At 42.6% G+C, this 18,732-nt stretch overlaps 1 pseudogene across 1 annotated transcript; it reads right to left on the bottom strand.

Moving 5' to 3' along the window:
* Positions 1-7,910: 7,910 nt before the first annotated feature.
* On the bottom strand, positions 7,911-8,352 carry LOC309796380 (large ribosomal subunit protein uL23-like; annotated as a pseudogene). Its single transcript has one exon. The product of its transcript is annotated as a large ribosomal subunit protein uL23-like (transcript).
* Between the last annotated feature and the right edge of the window lie 10,380 nt (positions 8,353-18,732).

Raw genomic sequence — 18,732 nt, 5'->3', positions numbered from 1 at the left:
CACTCACTCCCTCCCTCCCTCCTACAGACACAGAGCTTTTTAAGAATTGAAAATATCTGGATTGTTTAAACGTCCGTTGCTTAAAATTAAAATTAAAATTTCGAGTGTCAGTCACTGCTGGTCCATCCTTTATTTGAAATACTAGGAAAGTTGGAGGTAATTTTGTATTTAACACTTTATTTTTTAAATTTTATTGGAGTATAGTTGATTTACAATGTTGTGTTAGTTTCAGGTGTACAGCAAAGTGAGTCAGTTACACATACACATGTATCCATTCTTTTTCACATTCCTTAACCATATAGGTTATTACACAATAGTGAGTAGATTTCCCTGTGCTCTACAGTGGGTCCTTGTTGGTTATCTGTTTTGCATATAGTAGTGTGTGTATGTAAATGCCAAGCTCCTAATTTAGTTGATGAGCAAACATAAGGAAAACTCTACCTCTTGTCAGAATAGCCCAGTTTGTCAGCATCTAATCTCCCCATCATCTGTAAGAGTCTTTGAGACTAGTGAATTAATTTCAATTTCCACCAAGTCAATTCTGGGTTACTGCCTTGAAGTTGTTTAGTTAGCAGCTTCCATTTGCACAAAATCTCAAGAACACCAGTAAGGTGGCCTCTGACTTCTTGAGCTTTTGACATTCAGCCACCAGAGGCTGCTCTGAGATCATTATCCTCATTTCACTCTGGGTCCAAATCCCAATGGGGCCACCTGTAAGGACAGATTTGGCTTCCATTGCTTTGAATTGTCCTCACTCAGAGCAGTTCCCTGGTGGTCAGCTGCTGGCGTAGTTGATTAATGACAGTAAAGAGGAGGAACTGAGGAAGACAAAAACTCTACTGTTTTGCTTTTCTCTCTATTTTTAAACTCTTCATCTTGATCTCTTTCTTTTAAGTAAAAAAGAACTGGGCAAGGCTTTCCTACAGGCACTTGCTAATTTTTCATCAGTGTTTTCCTCTGTTACTGTCTTTTCAAAGAAGATTTCTGAAGTTTTTTTTTTAAACTTTATTCCACAATACATACTTCCACATGGTTTCTATTCTCCCACGTTTTACCAACATTGTATAGTTGCTTTCATGCTGTTCCCTCTGTTTTATTTTTTAAATCTCTGTCTTTCTCCTTTAAGTCTTTTTCTTTATCTAACAAAACAAACCAAAAGTTAAACAAAGGAGTATCTGTAGTTAAGGACAAAGGATTAAAAATGCTTTCGGTGCCTGTAATGTATTTTGTATTTAATCTTGGACAACTAAGCACTGATTTCAATTGTTAATTGAAGAATGAAACCAGTTTCTTCATGTGAAATTGCTTTCAGTCTTCTTAAGCAAAGGCACGATTGTGGTAGGCACCCATCAGCCCATGGAAAGCAACTGGTTGTATGTTATTGTTGCATGTCACCCTAATTAGTATACTTCCATGAGAGTAAGTTACTACATAAAGATGTAAAGTTTTACAGCCCTGACAAATACCAAATTAATAGTTCTGTGGCAGGCAAAGTCATCACTGTATAGATGATCTGGAGAATTTCAACACTGCAATTCTTTAATTCTAGACTTTTTTTTTGGCACGATTCCATGTCTGATTGAAAAGGGTGTCATTTAAGTATATGTCTTCTTACATGTGCTTCCTTTTCTATAGACTACAGAAGAAAACCAATTGAACTTGAAGGAAAATGAATATGTATTTTATTAATTTCTATTTTTAGTAACAGATGAAAGTTTCAAGATTTCTTTTGCTCTGAAAAGAAATTCTTGAGGTACCAGGAAGTGTTCCTGAATGTTTGGTGCCATTATATTCATAGAAATGTTTGCTGTTTCCCCTCAAGTTGAATCATAATGGTAGCGATCCTCACCTAATAAGTTCATGACTAAAGTAGGATACCTAGTCGCTTATATTTTCAGGTAGAATAATGACAGCCACAATATGCAAATTGGGTCCTATTTCACTAAATGCTTCCACAAAGGTGGAACGCCAGTGAAAGTGCTAGACTCCTTCTCTGTGGCAGGTTCCGCTTTTTGTCTTGCCTCAACTAAGGAGAGAACCAGAAGCCTTTGGCCGATGAGTAAAGCCTTATTAAACCATCATGATTTAATGTGGCATATTTTTCTCTCGATTTGCGTGCCTGACAATCGACTTCCTAAATATCACGTTTAAGCTGAGCCGCTGAAGAAAAAGAGACCCACTGAAGTAGCATTAGGTCAGCTTTGTGGGATGCATTAGCGGCCTGTCTGAACAAAGACGAGGGACTTAGGCACAGAAAGTCATCACGTGGCCCTGGGCCCTGGGCGCCTTGCAAATGCATAGCGTGACTCATTATTAAACGTGCCGAGAACAGACAAATTCCAGGCAAGTGAAACATCCACTTATTCAACTGCAGTTAGGTGGGTCGTGTGATATTTGTCTTACTGGTTTTTCCTTAAGGAACTCCCACGCCGCCTCCAGCCCCTCCTGAACACCACATGTCAAAGGCACAGAGCAGCTGTATTAAGATAAAACTATGAACATTAAAGCAGGCACTTAAATTAGTATAACCCTCAGGCCAGGTAGACTTCACTAAATTGCACAGGCTTTAAAATACCAGCACTCAATTAAAAAAAAAATGTATCCATAGCAACCTCTTTGTCAAGGGAATAGTTACCTGAAAAGATACACATCTTTTCAAAGAAACAGGGAGAAATAAAACCATATTAGTTAACTGTGGATGATTTTACTTGGGTTTAAATTTAATTAGGGGCATGATTCGGGAGGAGAAAGGCTTTTAAGAAAGTTTTACAACGTATGTGCTTATTTCCAGTAGAATGTGTTTTCATGCCTTCTTTATCACCAAAGGGTTCTTACATATGGGATTTTTTTATGAAAATGCCATGAAATAACTTCGGGTTTCAGATATTTAAGAAGAAATAGCAGACCCCATCTTCTTCCTGGCCATAGCATGCCTACCATTTTTTAGAAAGAGCCTTGTTTAGCATACACGATGGGTATTAGCCTGAGGCTTTTGCTGCATCTGGATCTTTGGTGGTCATTTCACGGGTATTTGTTACCAGAAAGGACACAAGATCATGTAAAAGTCCACAGTCTTTCTATTGTGAGGTGACCTGACCTAAGTCATCCTGTTTCCAAGAGGTTCTCTCTGATGGAGTGGCCTTTATTTGGTCGCGTTGTGTGACATAGGCTGCGAGGAAAAGTCAGGAGTGGGCCTTTTGATCATCTCTGATGACAAACTGAGAGCCTGCAGACTTCACCTTTTTCCATTTCTCGGGTAAGGAGTGTCAGGAAGGAAAAACTTTTCCTGTACTCTCTTAGGTTCATTCACTGGGGCCTGCGAATTAAACTAGCAAAAGCCAGATTAACAGGATAAATGGCACACACAGTGTTAACATTTACGTGCACTGGAGTTCACAGAAAAGGAATAAAACTGAAAGAAGCAGTCAGACTCGAGGGCTTATGGACCCTTTTCACAAAGAAAGGAGGGTTTGGGCTTCAAGGAACAATAAAATGTGAGGAAGTGGCTAGGAGAGAGATATCGAGGGGCTCCTAGAAGATAAGGGCTATTTTCGTGCAGTCTGTTTCTGCAAACTCATGTTGGTGTTAACACTCTGTCTTCCATGATAAGAGTCACTCTTCTCTCCCTGGCGAAGGGGGTGGGGTGGGAGAGACCTGACTCAAAGGGAAATTTATGCCCTGATTTTAGACAGGTAAGAGGAGGGCGGAGAACTCTGCCTACATCTCTTGGTTCTCAGTTGCCTTCAGCCCAAAATAATCCTGATGCCAAAGTGGTATATTTGGGGGTGGCATATTGTGATCTGCCTCAGGCAGTAAACACATCAGGCTTGGAGCTTGCAGTAGCCAGTGTCATTCAGGGCTGACTTTGTACGTAGCAGTGCAGTCACGCAAGACCCCAAGCTTGGTTTAATGATTTGTGGCTGCCTTCCAATAAAACTTTATATATGGACCCTGAATATGGATTTCATATACTTTTCACATGACAGGAAACAGAATTCTTTTGATTTTCTTTTCAACCATTTGAAAATGTTAAAAACCATCCTCAGCTGGTAGACCATCCAACAACAGGTGGTGGGTAGGGTTTGGCCTGAGGGCGGGAGTTTGGAGAAGGGGGCTGATCTAGAGAAGTGGTTCCCAAAGCAGCACCATCGGCCCCACCTGGGAACTAGGCAGAAATGCACATTTCCAGGCCGCACCCCAGACTTGCTGAATCAAAAAGTCTGAGGCGGGGCCCTGTGATTGTGTTTTAACAATCCCTCGAGGGGATTCTGATGCCTGTTTGAATTTGAGAACCACTGATCTAGACCTCTGGTTCCCCACTGCTCATTCTAGTTCCCTAGGGGAGCTCTTTAACAACCTCTCCACCCGAGCCCAGCCCAGATCCATTAAATCAGAGTCTCTGGGGGTAGGACCCAGTCACCAATATCTTTTTTTTTTGTTTTTGAAGTATAGTTGATTTACAATGTTGTGTTAATTACTGCTGTACAGCAAAGTGATTCAGTTAAACATATATATGCATATATATACATTCTTTTTTTTATATTCTTTTCCATTCCATTATGGTTTATCATAGGATACTGAATATAGTTCTTGTGCTATACAGTAGGACCTTGTTGTTTACCCATTCTCTATATAAAAGCTTACATCTGCTAATCCCAACCTCCCACTCCGTCCCTCCTCCACCCCCCTCCCCCTTGGCAACCACCAGTCTGTTCTCTATGTCCCTGATTCTGTTTCTGTTTCTTAGATAGGTTCATTTGTGTTGTATTTTAGATTCTACATATAAGTGTTATCATATGGTACTTGTATGTTCATAGCAGCACTATTTACAATAGCCAGGACATGGAAGCAACCTAAGTGTCCATCGACAGATGAGTGGATGAAGAAGAGGTGGTACACATATATACAATGGAATACTACTCAGCCATAAAAAAGAATGAAATAATGCCATTTGCAGCAACATGGATGCCAATAGAGATTATCATACTAATTGAAGTAAGTCAGAAAGAGAAAGACAAGTACCAGTATCTTTTAAATCTCCTCCAGGTGATTTCAGTGGGCAGACAAGACAACTCATGCTTTCGTTGTACAAGTAAGGACACTGAAGCTCAGAGAGTTTGACTTGCCCGAGATACGCAACAAGAAAAAATAGGTATGGCATAGTCCATTTAGGCTTTTTAAGACACATGAGCCTTAAAATAGTACATTTGGCGATGGAATATGTTTGCCAGCAGCTTCAGGGGTCATGTTGTCTTTTATTAGTAGCACTGATTAATTTAAAAACACATCTGGAAACATGCCCTCAATAAAATGAAAACTGGTTTTAGAAACTATAATTGGAAGAAATAAGGTGCAGAGGTGCAGGACAGGCCCATCTGCAAGCACTTTGGGGCTGAAGCCAGACCTCCAAGATTCGGAGAGAGGACAAAACTCTGAGAGCGTCTGAAGGTCATTGCCTACCCTGGAGCTACTTGCCAGTGTATCTGAGCGAGTGTTTCCTTGTCCATATCTGGAGCACACAAGTAAGTTACAGTCTTGAATGTCATTAATGACAGTGAGAAACCAACATTTGCACACTTGTGATGGGTTTTCTGACTCTTAAGGACTCCTGTGCCTTGGGTGTTTTTAAAGGGAACTTTTTAAAAATTGAAGTATAGTTGCTTTACAACGTTGTGTTAGTTTCAGGTATACAGCAAAGTAATTCAGATATCTATATTTTTGCAGATTATTTTCCATTATAGGTTATTACAAGATATTGAATACTGTTCCCTGTGTTATACACTAAATCCTTGTTGCTTATCTAGTTTATATATAGTACTGTGTATCTGTTAATCCCATACTCCTAATTTATCCCTCCCCTCCCTTTCCCCTTAGGTAACCATAAGTTCATTTTCTATGTCTGTGAGTCTGTTTCTGTTTTGTATATGGGTTCATTTGTATTATTTTTTAGATTCCACATATAAGTAATATCATATTTGTTTTTCTCTGTCTGCCTTACATCACTTAGGATGATAATCTCTAGGTCCATCCATATTGCTTCAGATGGGATTGTTTCATTCTTTTTTATGGCTGAGTAGTATTCCATTGTATACATGTACCACATCTTCTTTATCCATTCATCTGTTGGTGGACACTTAGGTTGCTTCCATGTCCTGGCTATTGTAAATAGAGCTGCTGTGAACACTGGGGTGCATGTATCTTTTTGAATTACAGTTTTTGTCTTTTCTGGATATATGACCAGGGGTGGGATTGCTGGATCATATGGTAGCTCTCTTTTTAGGTTTTTGAGGAAACTCCATATTGTTTTCCATAGTGGCTGCACCAGTTTACATTCCCACCAACAGTGTAGGAGGGTTTTAAAGGGAACTTTCAAATGATGAATGCTTTGTTCTGATTCTCTCAGCAAAGCCTTCAGCATATCTGTGCATTCCATGGACAGAAGAACACAGGCTGTGTACCCAAAATACAGCTGGAGTCAGTGAGGCCTGGTAGAAACCGAGCCACATGATGATTACAAGTGGAGTCGTACAAACTGACCATTGGGTGTTTTCATTGTTTCGGTAGTCACCTCATCGTAATACAAGCCACGATTTGTGGGCGATTAGTGTGTGCTGCATTCTCATAGTTCTGTGATTTAGAGTAGGTTTCAGGGGCTAGTCAGCCTGAGGACATAAACCAGGATCTGTGGCCTCTTAGCTTTGGGACCTTGGGGAGACACTTTGCGTCTGTGCCTCAGTTTTCTCTCACAAAGTGGGGATAGTGATACGAGTGCCTGTTCTCCTCGGGGCAAAGGAGAATTCAGCGTGTTCACAAGCACTTGGCATCTAGTAAGCACTCCGTAAAAGTTAAATAACATTAACTGTAAACAAATCGCCTCATTCAAATCACCATAACTTTGAGGGAGAATAAGCAATGGGCCATATTCACAGTCACTAAGTGTCAGAGTTGATATTTGGACTGAGGCCGTTTTCAGAATCAGTGCACGTAGCCAGTGTACTATACTGTGTTGAATGGGATTAATAAACCAAGTACTTATGGGCAGTGGTTTTTTCCATGTGTAGCATAAACATTTTGGCTCGGTTCATATATGCCTGGACCTGCTTTCTTTCTGGACCATCTTCCACGGCCTCCGGACTCCCCCTCCCACAGGAGACGGAGGCAGGGAGGTGGCCTCTCCTTCCAACAGCTCCCCTGACGGCGTTCCCATCTCAGTCAGTGGGGACTTCATTCTTCCAGCAGTTCCAGCGAAGAACTTGGAAGTCATCCTAGTCTCCTCTGTTTATCTGATACATTCCTCTGTGTGCAGATCACACTGGCTCTATCTTCACAATCACCATCCAGAGTCTAGCCAGGTCTCCCCACCTCCACTGTTACACCTTCCACCACCATCGCTTACCTGGGTGACCACAAGAGCCTCCTCAGCGACCTTCCTTCTGTCTAACAGGCTGCTGTCCTCCCAGCAGTCACACTGAACTCTAAAAAGTCACCCCTCGGCTCCAAATCCTCCACGCCTCCCCGTCTTGCTCCACGGGGAACCCAAAGCTCTTCCCGTGATCTGCTAGACCCGACATGACCTACAGACACTGCCCCCCAAAACACACACACACACACACACACACACACACACACACTCAGACACATTCCTGAGACCCCCAGCTCCCATTGCTGTCACCCTCACTCACTGCATCCACCATAGGCTCGTTGCCTTGACTCTGCCCTGACCTCAGAGCTTCAGCAGTTGCTGTTCCCTCTGCCTGGATGACTCTTCCCCGTCCATCGTCAAGGCTGAAAGTCTTGCTTCCTCTCACTTCCTTAGAACTTTTTGTTTTATAGTGAAAACTTTTATATTTAGAATTAGCCAGCTGGACTCAGTGTAGATGATCCCAATTTTGTTGGCAACATCCAAAGCATCAGTCAGGAGCCACTCGAACATATGCCTTCTTCTCTCCATCAGGCCTGATCAGGGTGTTGACCTTAGCCACGTCAGTGTCATAGAGCTTCTTCACAGCCTGTTGAATTTGGTGCTTGTTGGCCTTGACATCCACAATGAACACCAGTGTGTTGCTGTCTTCTATTTTCTTCATGGCTAACTCGGTGGTGAGGGGAACGTGATGATGGCACAGTGGTCAAGCTTGTTTCTCCTAGGGGCGCTCTTCCGAGGATATGTGGGCTGCCTCCTGAGCCGCAGTGTTTTGGGCTGTTGGAAGGTGGGTGACGTCTGGATCTTCTTTTTTTTGTGGCTGTGTATGCCTTTCAACACCGCTTTCTTGGCCTTCAGAGCCTTTGCTTTGGCTTCGGCTTTGGGAGGGGCAGGGACTTCCTTCTTCGCCTTCGGCGCCATCTTCATGAAAAGGGTTTTTTTCCTTCCTTAGAACTTGGCTCAAATATCACCCTATGAAATATCAACTTCCCAACCCCACCAGTACTCCCTGCCCTTTTACCTCTTTCACCGTCAGACCCACTTTACATTTATTTGTTGACTGACCTCTGTCTCCCTTCACTGACAGGCACGCTCATGAGGGCAGCCTTCAGCCTGTCTGCACCTGTCTGCCTGCCCCTCCACCGCCTGGAACACCGCCTGGCACATAGTAGGCACTCAGTAAATGCTTGTTGGATGAGTGATTGGCCGTTCGAGCATAAGGAAGGCGTACCAGTGCATGTTTTGTTAGCACAAGGTTAATGCGTACAAGCCCTCAGCCTCTTTTTCTTTTTTTTTTTTTTAACATCTTTATTGGAGTATAATTGCTTTACAGTGGTGTGTTAGTTTCTGCTTTATCTTTTTCTTATAGGAGGCGCTTGTCTTTACACTTGAGATCTTTGGATGCCCTGAGAGTGACGAAAATCAATTCACAGAGATCTACAGATACTATGTGTTGCTAATGAAATCAATGGTTAAAGCATTAATGTACAAATTAGCTTTGAGTGAGGTGAAAAAAAAAAAAAAAACACTTCATGGACTGCATTCCTAACTGGGGAAATGAATCACAGGAATGTATTCCATCGGGAAATCCATTGGGGAATTTTGAATGGAGAAGGGAAACCTCATTCACAGTCCTAAAGAAATAGCCCTAAAATCCACATCCTACCCTTCATGGTGCAAACAGCGACATTTTTTTCAATGAGGAATCTCCTATCAATAGACGTGTATATTTTTTTAACACCTAACTACAAATGATCAGGTGAACACAGTCTAAATTTAGAGAACCATTCAAGGTAGATACAAATCATGAAAGTGGGGCTTCCCTGGTGGCGCAGTGGTTGAGAGTGCGCCTGCCAATGCAGGGGACACGGGTTCGTGCCCCGGTCCGGGAGGATCCCACATGCCACGGAGCAGCTGGGCCCGTGAGCCATGGCCGCTGAGCCTGCGCGTCCGGAGCCTGTGCTCCGCAGCGGGAGAGGCCACAACAGTGAGAGGCGCGCGTACCGTAAAAAAAAAAAAAAAAGTCATGAAAATGCTTCAGTTTGTTTTCAAATGTGATGGTAAACTCGTAGCTTATCTCGAAGGCGCAGTGTGAAGCTTTGGGAGGTGGATCTGGACTAGGTGGCAGCATCGTGCTGGCAGGAGCATTGGTTTGGGCGTCAGAGAGCTGTGTTCCGATTTCCCATATACAAACCATAAACGGGCTGCATCCTCAAGAGGACCTGATGCACCACTGGTCCATGATAGATACGGGATCCTTTCGTTTCCTCCCTTTTTACTCAGCATAAATACCTCCTGGTGGGTTTTATTGGATGAAATAGCATGTCTCTCTAGTGCAGGTATCCACTTTTTAATTTAAGGTTTAACTAAGACCTCTTACTGTGTGGTGTATCAGCTTGTTTTAAGCTCCTTTAGTTGGGTTAGATTAGTTTGCCCAGTCGAAGGTAAGTATCACCAATTGGTTGGTTTCTAAAGATGACCGTAACGGGATGATCTTTTCCCCACATAGATATAGTTTAGGAGAAATATCAGGAGGTCTTTCTCTTTTTTTTAAATTATTTTTATTTTATTTATTTTTGGCTGCGTTGGGTCTTCGTTGCTGCGCACGGGCTTTCTCTAGTTGTGGCGAGCTGGGGCCACTCTTGGTTGCCGTGCGCAGGCCTCTCATTGCGGTGGCTTCTCTTGTTGCGAGGCACGGGCTCTAGGTGCGTGGACTTCAGTAGTTGTGGTGCACAGGCTCAGTAGTTGTGGCTCACGGGCTGTAGAGCACAGGCTCAGGAGTTGTGGCACATGGGCTTAGTGGCTCCATGGCATGTGGGATCTTCCCGGACCAGGGCTCGAACCTGTGTCCCCTGCATCGGCAAGGAGATTCTTCACCACGGCTCCACCAGGGAAGCCCCTCAGTAGGTCTTTTTGATACAACATAGATAATGCTACGAATAAGAGTATAGTTATCTTGTTCATTGTATGATGTTATTTGAATCACTCCCATTAAGATGATTTCAAATAGCGACACTTTATAAAATAGGCAATATAAGTCCTTCCTTTTGTAAATTAGTAAGTTAAAGGAGAAGTACAATGAAGCCTCGTTTGAATGCAGTTTCTCAGACATTTAGGACTCTTTAATAAATATGGAGAAAGCTAAGGCACTAGTGTTCACCGTCTGCTTTTGTTTCCTTGCCACAACTCTATACGTTTAGCTTGCATCAGGGGACTAGTATAGGAAAGCCTACCTCAGTACGTGTGACTTTTCATAGTGGTTTCCAGCAGAGGAAAAGCTCATGATGAGCTGTCTAGTCATAAGGAAATAAGGGCAAATATTATTTCCTTGGCTCTTAAAAAAAATAGTAAAACATACCCCTGATCTGTGTCTACCAAAGGAAAGAGACATGTAAACCATGATCCTTAAGTAGTTTTTATCTTTACCATCTTAAAGCCATCTTAAAGCAAGTATTGATATTACATGTGAAGTGGGAGAGGGTTTTCATCAATCAGCAAAAAATACAGCAATTTCAGCGATCATTCTGTGCATCTGAGAAGTGCCAATCTAAGGGATAAAGTATTGTCTTTTTACAAGCAAGGAGCTCAAGTCCTGTTCGGAGCTTCTTTTGATTAAAATTTCTGTTCACCTTCTGTCCATGTAATTATCAATGAACCAGCCTGATTAGCTTGTTTCTAACATATGCAAACTGAGCTCTGATTCACAAAAGTTACTTCTTTTTAATCTTTATGTCTAATTTAAAAATCAGCTTCGGGCATTAAAATGTTAAAGGTTTGAGAGACTAATCCTCTTCATATATGATAAAAGTAAGAAATCATTTTCATATATAAGAAAAGTCAGAGCGATAAAAGAATAATGATAAAGAGTAAAATGGTAATAATATGAAGAACAGTAACCAGCTATTCCTAGCTATACTTAAGCCCCCCCCAAAAGGATTTAAATCAAGAATGATGCCAATTCGAAGTAAGAAGAAAATGGGGGTTTTGATTAGTCTAATGAATTATTAAGACATCTGGTTTGTAGAATCTTCATTCCTGGAGATCTAGAAGAAGGTTTGTTGAAAACAGTTTGGATCAGGACTCATATATGTGTTCCTCACTACACATGGCAAATCAGTCATAAACTCTGAGTATGTTAAATCTGTGGTGGGAGAGAGAAGAAATGCCAGTCAGATCATATGTGCATGAGGCGGTGACATTGCACTTCGGGTTCAGAATGGGCCATCAGGCGTGTAACTTCTCTAAAGCGTCACTCTGACTCTTTGGTCTACTGTGGGCTAGATAATCATAAAATATTGCTAGTTTACAGGAAGTGAATTTGAGGACAGGAAATTGAGTTAATAACCAGCGAATATCTTTTTGTTTCTTTTTAATTAGTTTAATTTTTTTTAATTTATTTTATTTATTTTTGTCTGCGTTGGGTCTTCGTTGCTGCACGCAGGCTTTCTCTAGTTGAGGCGAGTGGGGGCTACTCTTTGTTGTGGTGCACGGGCTTCTCATTGCTGTGGCTTCTCTTGTTGCGGAAAACGGGCTCTAGGCATGTGGGCTTCAGTAGTTGCAGCACACAGGCTCAGTAGTTGTGGCTCACAGGCTCTAGAGCACAGGCTCAGTAGTTGTGGTGCACGGGCTAAGTTGCCCCGCAGCATGTGGGATCTTCCCAGACCAGGGCTCGAACCCGTGTCCCCTGCATCGGCAGGCCCAGCTGCTCCGCGGCACGTGGGATCTTCCCGGACCGGGGCACGAACCCCTGTCCCCTGCATCGGCAGGCGGATTCTCAACCAATGTGCCACCAGGGAAGCCCAAGATCATATTTTATCTCAAAACTTTATAGCTCCTACCTTCTAGTGTTGCAGTTGATAAGTGTATAATAAATCTATTAGCAAAGTTTCATTATTTAGAAAGAAGAGAAACTTCTACTAGTGGAGGTTTTTAAATTATTATTATTACTATTATTCACAACAATTCACTGAACTTTTTTATTGACTGATTGATCATATCGTCTGTGCTACTTGTTAGAAGGGACATACAACAGTCCCTTGGCTAGGCTATAGTACAGTTATTCAATCAAACTCCAATCTAGGTGTTGCTGTGAAGGTGTTCTGTAGATGTGGTTAACATCTATAGTCGGTTGACTTTAAGTAAAGGAGATTATCTTTGATAGTGTTGGTGGGTTTGTCCATTCAGCTGAAGAGCAAAACTGAGGTTTCCCTGAGGAAGAAGAAATTTTGCCTGATAACTATAGAATGAGCTCCTATCCACCTGCCCCATGGATGTCAGGCGTACCAGTACTCATAATCACATAAGTCAAGTCCTTGTAATACATTTCAATAGATATGTTAAATATGCCATTGGTTTTGATTCTCTAAAGAACCCAGACTGATAAAGGCCTCAATGACCTCAGAATCTAGAAAAGTGGTTAATAAGACAAGTAAAAGATAAATTATTATAATAATTTTTCTCTTATAAATTTAAATGTAAGATGATAGTAAAAAAAAGTAGATGATTCAGAAATTGAAGAATTACTCTTGAGAAGTAAGATATTATTAAGTTGACATGAAGCAGAAGGTTCAATTGGGAGTGTAGAGAATTTTTGACAGTAGGGAAATTACACAAAAGCCATTGCTAAATTCATGCATAAACCTTTATCAGATCGTTAAGAGGAAAATAACGAAGGATTGCCATAGTTAATCAACAAAAACTAAACAATGTCAAAATATTTCACCTCTAAAAGCATAGAATTATTAAATGGTAAGTTATAGTTAAAATTTAAGGTAACATGATTGTTTTAACTCCTTAATTTTCACGTGATGAAATGTCAAGCTCAATTTATTTAAAATTGAGCCCTGATGACTAGTCAGCCCTATCCTGTCTGAAAGTCTGCCCTTTAGGATATATTATCCTTAAAGTTTCCTCATGGTCTGTCTATTTGTTCTGTTTCTGTATCCACACATTTCTTCCCTTCTTTCCAGAGTCTGTCATCCAAATTCATACAGTAAGCAATAGTTGCAAAAGACTTCCCCATATATGATTTCATTTGTCTTAGTCCATTTGAGCTGCTGTAACAAAGTACCATAGACTGGGTGGCTTATAAACAACAGAAATATATTTCTCACAGTTCTAGAGGCCAGGGGTTCCAAGATCAAGGTTCTGACAGTTTCTGGGTGTGGTGAAAGCCTACTTCCTGCCGCAGACGGCCATCCTCTTTCTGTGTCCTTAGGTAGCAGAAGGGGCAAGACGGCTCTCTGGGGTCTCTTTTACAAGGGTACTAATCCCATGCATGGGGGCTCCACCCTCATGACCTGATCACCTCCCAAAGATACCACCTTCTAACACCATCATATTGGGGGTTAGGATTTCAACATATGAATCTGGGGAGGGACGTGAATATTCAGTCCCTAATTTGCCCAACTGTCCCCTGAAAAACCTTGGGCTTAGAGATGTCATTTGGTTTACGTGACATCTATCAGCCAGTTTTGTGGCCACATTAACATCAAAAATGGACTCCAAATCGTACTTGCAACCCATGCTTGTAGTATGCCACATTGCTTTGGTTAACCAACTGAAAGAAACTCACTGAATGAGTACTTGTACTCAGTGAGTAGAAACTTGTTTCTTTTTTTATGACATCCTATAAGAACTATAGGTGGGATTTTCTTTCTTTTCTTTTTGTTTTTCCTAAGTAGGGACTCATGTCCTTGTCCACTTAAATCACCTACACTAATCACCTCAAATTTTCCATGGCTGCCATAAGCATAAAACACCTGGATTTCTGGAACTTCTGAGGGAGAATAAAATGTCTTTTCATTGCCCCTCAAGACTGTGCCCTTGCAGCAGGCATTTTCCAGGTGGCTGAGTAGGCAACTTCAGCTTGGTTTTCATTGACTTTTTTTTTTTTTTTTTTTGTGGTATGCGGGCCTCTCACTGTTGTGGCCTCTCCCGTTGCGGAGCACAGGCTCCGGACGCGCAGGCTCAGCGGCCATGGCTCACGGGCCCAGCCGCTCCGCGGCATGTGGGATCTTCCCGGACCGGGGCACGAACCCGTGTCCCCTGCATCGGCAGGCGGACTCTCAACCACTGCGCCACCAGGGAAGCCCTTCATTGACTTTTGATGATGTGTCCTGATACATATTTCAGTAAACTATAGGAAGTTACTAATAGTCAACCATTTTTTATATACACATAATCCCATATGCTTTGACCTAACAGAACACCGAAAGAGGTAGTACAGGTACTGCTAATTGTCCTCTCAGGTGTCATCCCAGTGTCCATCCATGTCCAGTAGGGCCTGTCCAAGACCACTGGCCCAGGAACCCATGTTACGTTTGCTGTGGAGGTCTGTTTATAACCAAACCTGCACTTAACTACACAGGATCATCACCTCAGCTGCTGTCTTAAGAAAGATTTGCCAAGACTACCACATCCCTTCAGCTGACATTTGCAAATGCTGTTAATCACAGACCAGGGAACAGAACATCCGAACCTTTGGTGAAGCACGTTTCTTTACTTGCTTCAGTTTACTTGCTTACGCTGTTTCCAATAAGTGGATCTAATCCTCACTTAATGGACAACCCCTAAAGGGCCATTTATTGAATTAGAAATGTTGAAAAACTATGGTTATTTGTAAATGAAAAAGTAGACTTCATTTATTTACATTGTTCCCTTTTCTTAAGAGTTTTAAAAAATTATTTATTTATTTATTTATTTATTTTTGGCTGTGTTGGGTCTTCGTTGCTGTGCATGGGCTTTCTCTAGTTGCGGCGAGCGGGGGCTACTCTTTTGTTGTTGTGTGCAGGCTTCTTGTTGCAGTGGCTTGTCTTTTTGTGGAGCATGGGCTCTAGGCACACAGGCTTCAGTAGTTGTGGCTCATGGGCTCTAGAGCACAGGCTTAGTAGTTGTGGTGCATGGGCTTAGTTGCTCCATGGCATGTGGGGTCTTCCCAGACCAGGGCTCCAACCCATGTCACCTGCATTGGCAGGTGGATTCTTAACCACTGTGCCACCAGGGAAGCCCCTTCTTAAGAGTTTTAGGAATCATTTCTGGAGGCAGCATATTTTATAACAAAAAGCAGAGTAATTCTCATCCCAAACACGTAAGTTTAATTCCTAGTACAGCAATTGATAACTATCAGACCTTGGGTTCTTTGCCTCAACGATCCTGTGTGTTCATTCTTAGCCTGATAGTGGTGACGTCTATGTTTTGGTATTTTGGTGCAGATGAAATGGTGCATATTTGTAAAGTGCCTGGCAAAATGCTTCGCTCATACTCATATGTAGTAGATATGAGTAGGTACTCATAAGTAGTGTTTGTTAACAACCCCACCGTAGGCATTCCTGCCCTTATGCATAATGAGAAGATGGGAGAGAGAACCGTCAATCCATCACTGTATCTCTTACCAGGGGAACTGCCCTTTCATGCACCTCCCAGAGATGATCATATATGTATTCCTCCTAGAGATCTTGTCATCTATAGCTGATAAGATTCCTCCTAGAGATCTTGTCATCTATAGCTGATAAGATTATGTAGATTCAGAAGTGTGTGATGCCTTCCTATGAAAACGTAGAAAATAGACTGTCTCACAAATACGTCCATGAAGGTAAAGGTAAGGTTCTGTTTTAGGAGGCTGGTCTCTTCTCTTGCACTCTGACCTTGGATGTGGGAGTGTTAGGATAAAGATGGCATTATGCTTATTGTTGTCATAAGTACAGAATAGATATTAAATTATGGTAAAAATGTAACTTTAATAGTTTAATTTCCCAAGAGATTCTTTTCCCTTCCATAACATGGCATTGGCCGCAGTCACATTCGTGTCCCTTTCTCAGAGAAGCCTTTCGTTCTCTTTCCACACGTTTGTTGACTTCCTCCTGTGCTGTGGGCGCGTAGGTACGATGAAGTTGGCTGGGTTACAAAGATGAATAGGATGCCATTCTTGCTGTCGAGAGTTTTATAGTTTGCTAAGAGAGACAAATTGAAGAATAGAAGGTTACGGTACAACTTAGACGTGAAACAGCAGAGATGTATCACGGTTTGCTCAAGCTGGTGCTTACCATCTCCTGGCTCAGCACAGCTCTTCCCACCTCTGTGTTTAGGGTCCTTACTGCGGGAAACAAGGGACTGTTAACATTGTGGAAATGGGCAAAGGCTACAACAAATCTTGGCTTTTTTTTTTTTTTTTGAGAGCTGGTTGTGAAACATTTACCAGCACATCACTCAGTGTCTATAAACTGTAGAGAGGAGAGAAGGGATTACTTTGTCTTGGGGCGTTTGGGGAAGCCATAAAAGAGTGGTGACATTTTGACCTTGTAGGATGGGGTGGGAACGGGCCAAAGGAGAAGAAAGATGGATGAAACTTTGACAGGGCACAGAGATTGCAGGAGGAAATCCCAGCTCATATTTGCCTTGGAGGTGATGACAGCTGAAGGCAAATGCAATCGTGAGAAGCTTCTGTTGAAGGTGATAAATAGATATGCCTTGGGATTGAACTCCAGTGATATGTAATGGCAGCAGCCCTGGGTAGTTTCCTGTGTCCTGGGGCTGAGGGCATAGCTAGGGCAGGAATAGGTACAGTATTTCTTGAAGTGAATCAGCGTCCTTTGGCACTGGAATAAAATGCAGATTCCCAGGCTCCTCCTCAGACCTACTGATAAGATTCCCTTGGAGTAAGAGGCCCAGGGATTGGTATTTTTCACAATGTCCTCAGAGGTTTCTTTGCACAGTTAAGTTTGAGAACCAGTATTTCAAAGGCGGGTACATCAGTGGTTCTCAATTGGGTATGATTTTGCCCTTGGTGATGTCTGGAGACATTATGGATTGTCATGACTGTGAAAGGGCTCCTGGCATCTGGTGGGCTGAGGCCAGGGATGCTGCTAAGCACCCCACAGTGCACAGCACAGTGCCCACCACAGAGAATGATTTCACCCCAAATGTCAGTAGTGCTGAGGTTGAGAAACCCTGGTCTAGGTCATAAGGGCTCTGTAGTAAATACAGGAGGAGGACTGAAGTCAGCTTGTGTCACTAGGTGGTCCCTTAACTTGCTAAGGTAGCGGGGGGTGCATCTGGAACGGGGTCACAGACCTCCAGGTCCAGATACTGGGCTGCCAAGTTTTCACAGCACTGGGCACAGCTGACATCTATTGAACCCATACAGATGACACACCTGAAGCTGCCCGTTCATTATTTGCTAAGTTCGGTTGTTTTCCCCTCTCTGATATGAAAATTTTTTCTTTCTTGAATTATTCTCACAAAATTTTGGCCACTTTTTTGGGAAAAAGCTGTATCACTGGTGCTACACAAAGTAGTCTTTGCTCAGCTTGCACTTTTTTGCCACCCAAAAGGCAGGTTCCCATAGATCATATTGGTTAAGAGTTGAAAAGAGGTACTGTTTATAGGAAACTAAGAAAGCAAACTTTGGAAATGCTTTGTGTTTGTTTTTTTTTTTTTGGCTGCGTTGGGTCTTCGTTGCTGTGTGTGGGTTTTCTCTAGTTGGGGTGAGCGGGGGGCTACTCTTCGTTGCGGGGCATGGGCTTCTCATTGCAGTGGCTTCACTTGTTGCAGAGCATGGGCTCTAGGCGGGTGGGCTTTAGTAGTTGTGGCTTGCGGGCTCAGTAGTTGTGGCTCATGGGCTCTAGAGGACAGGCTCAGTAGTTGTGGCTCAGGGGCTTAGTTGCTCCGCGGCTCGTGGGATCTTCCCGGACCAGGGCTCGAACCCGTGTCCCCTGCATTGGCAGGCGGATTCTTAACCATGCGCCACCAGGGAAGCCCTGGAAAAGCTTTTTAAGTGTGGGTTTAAGTTTGCTAAGAAGCCAGCTAGCTGTCCTCCCATCCAGCTGAGAGGATGTCCAGTTCGTCCCTTTTAATAAGTTCACCAGATCAACCTTGTAGGTAAGGTGAACCTTAGTGAAAGGTAGACACACTTCTTTAAAATTTTTTTCTTCTTAACCAAACATCAGTGCCTGTTTTTCTAATAACAATTTTATTTAAAATTGTGCCTCGGGCCGTCACTAGATAAAGATTCTTGCTCATTTGCCGTGTTTCAGATTTGTGTGCACGTTCCCGTTAAGATCTGTGTTTCTTAGATGGCTATCCAGTTCATCTATATGGAAATCAGGTGGGCGACACCCTCCTCCGCTGAGTGCCGGTTTCGGTTCAGGTGTTCTGAGTAACAATTTGGTTTCCTCCCCAGTGTTTGGGGCACGATTCCCTTTTCAGAATCCGTCTGACCCCTGAGTGTGCACTTTTCTGGCTGATTCTGCCCCCTTCCAAATGCTTGCGTGCTTTTAGGGAGCTCTTAAAAGGCCAGGCCTTAAGCTAGTTAA

The sequence above is a fragment of the Mesoplodon mirus genome (genome assembly GCF_964341445.2).
Source record: "Mesoplodon mirus genome assembly, chromosome: X".
Taxonomy (NCBI): domain Eukaryota; kingdom Metazoa; phylum Chordata; class Mammalia; order Artiodactyla; family Ziphiidae; genus Mesoplodon; species Mesoplodon mirus.
Note: the sequence above shows the minus strand (reverse complement) of the source record. Positions and strands in the feature narration are given on the sequence as shown.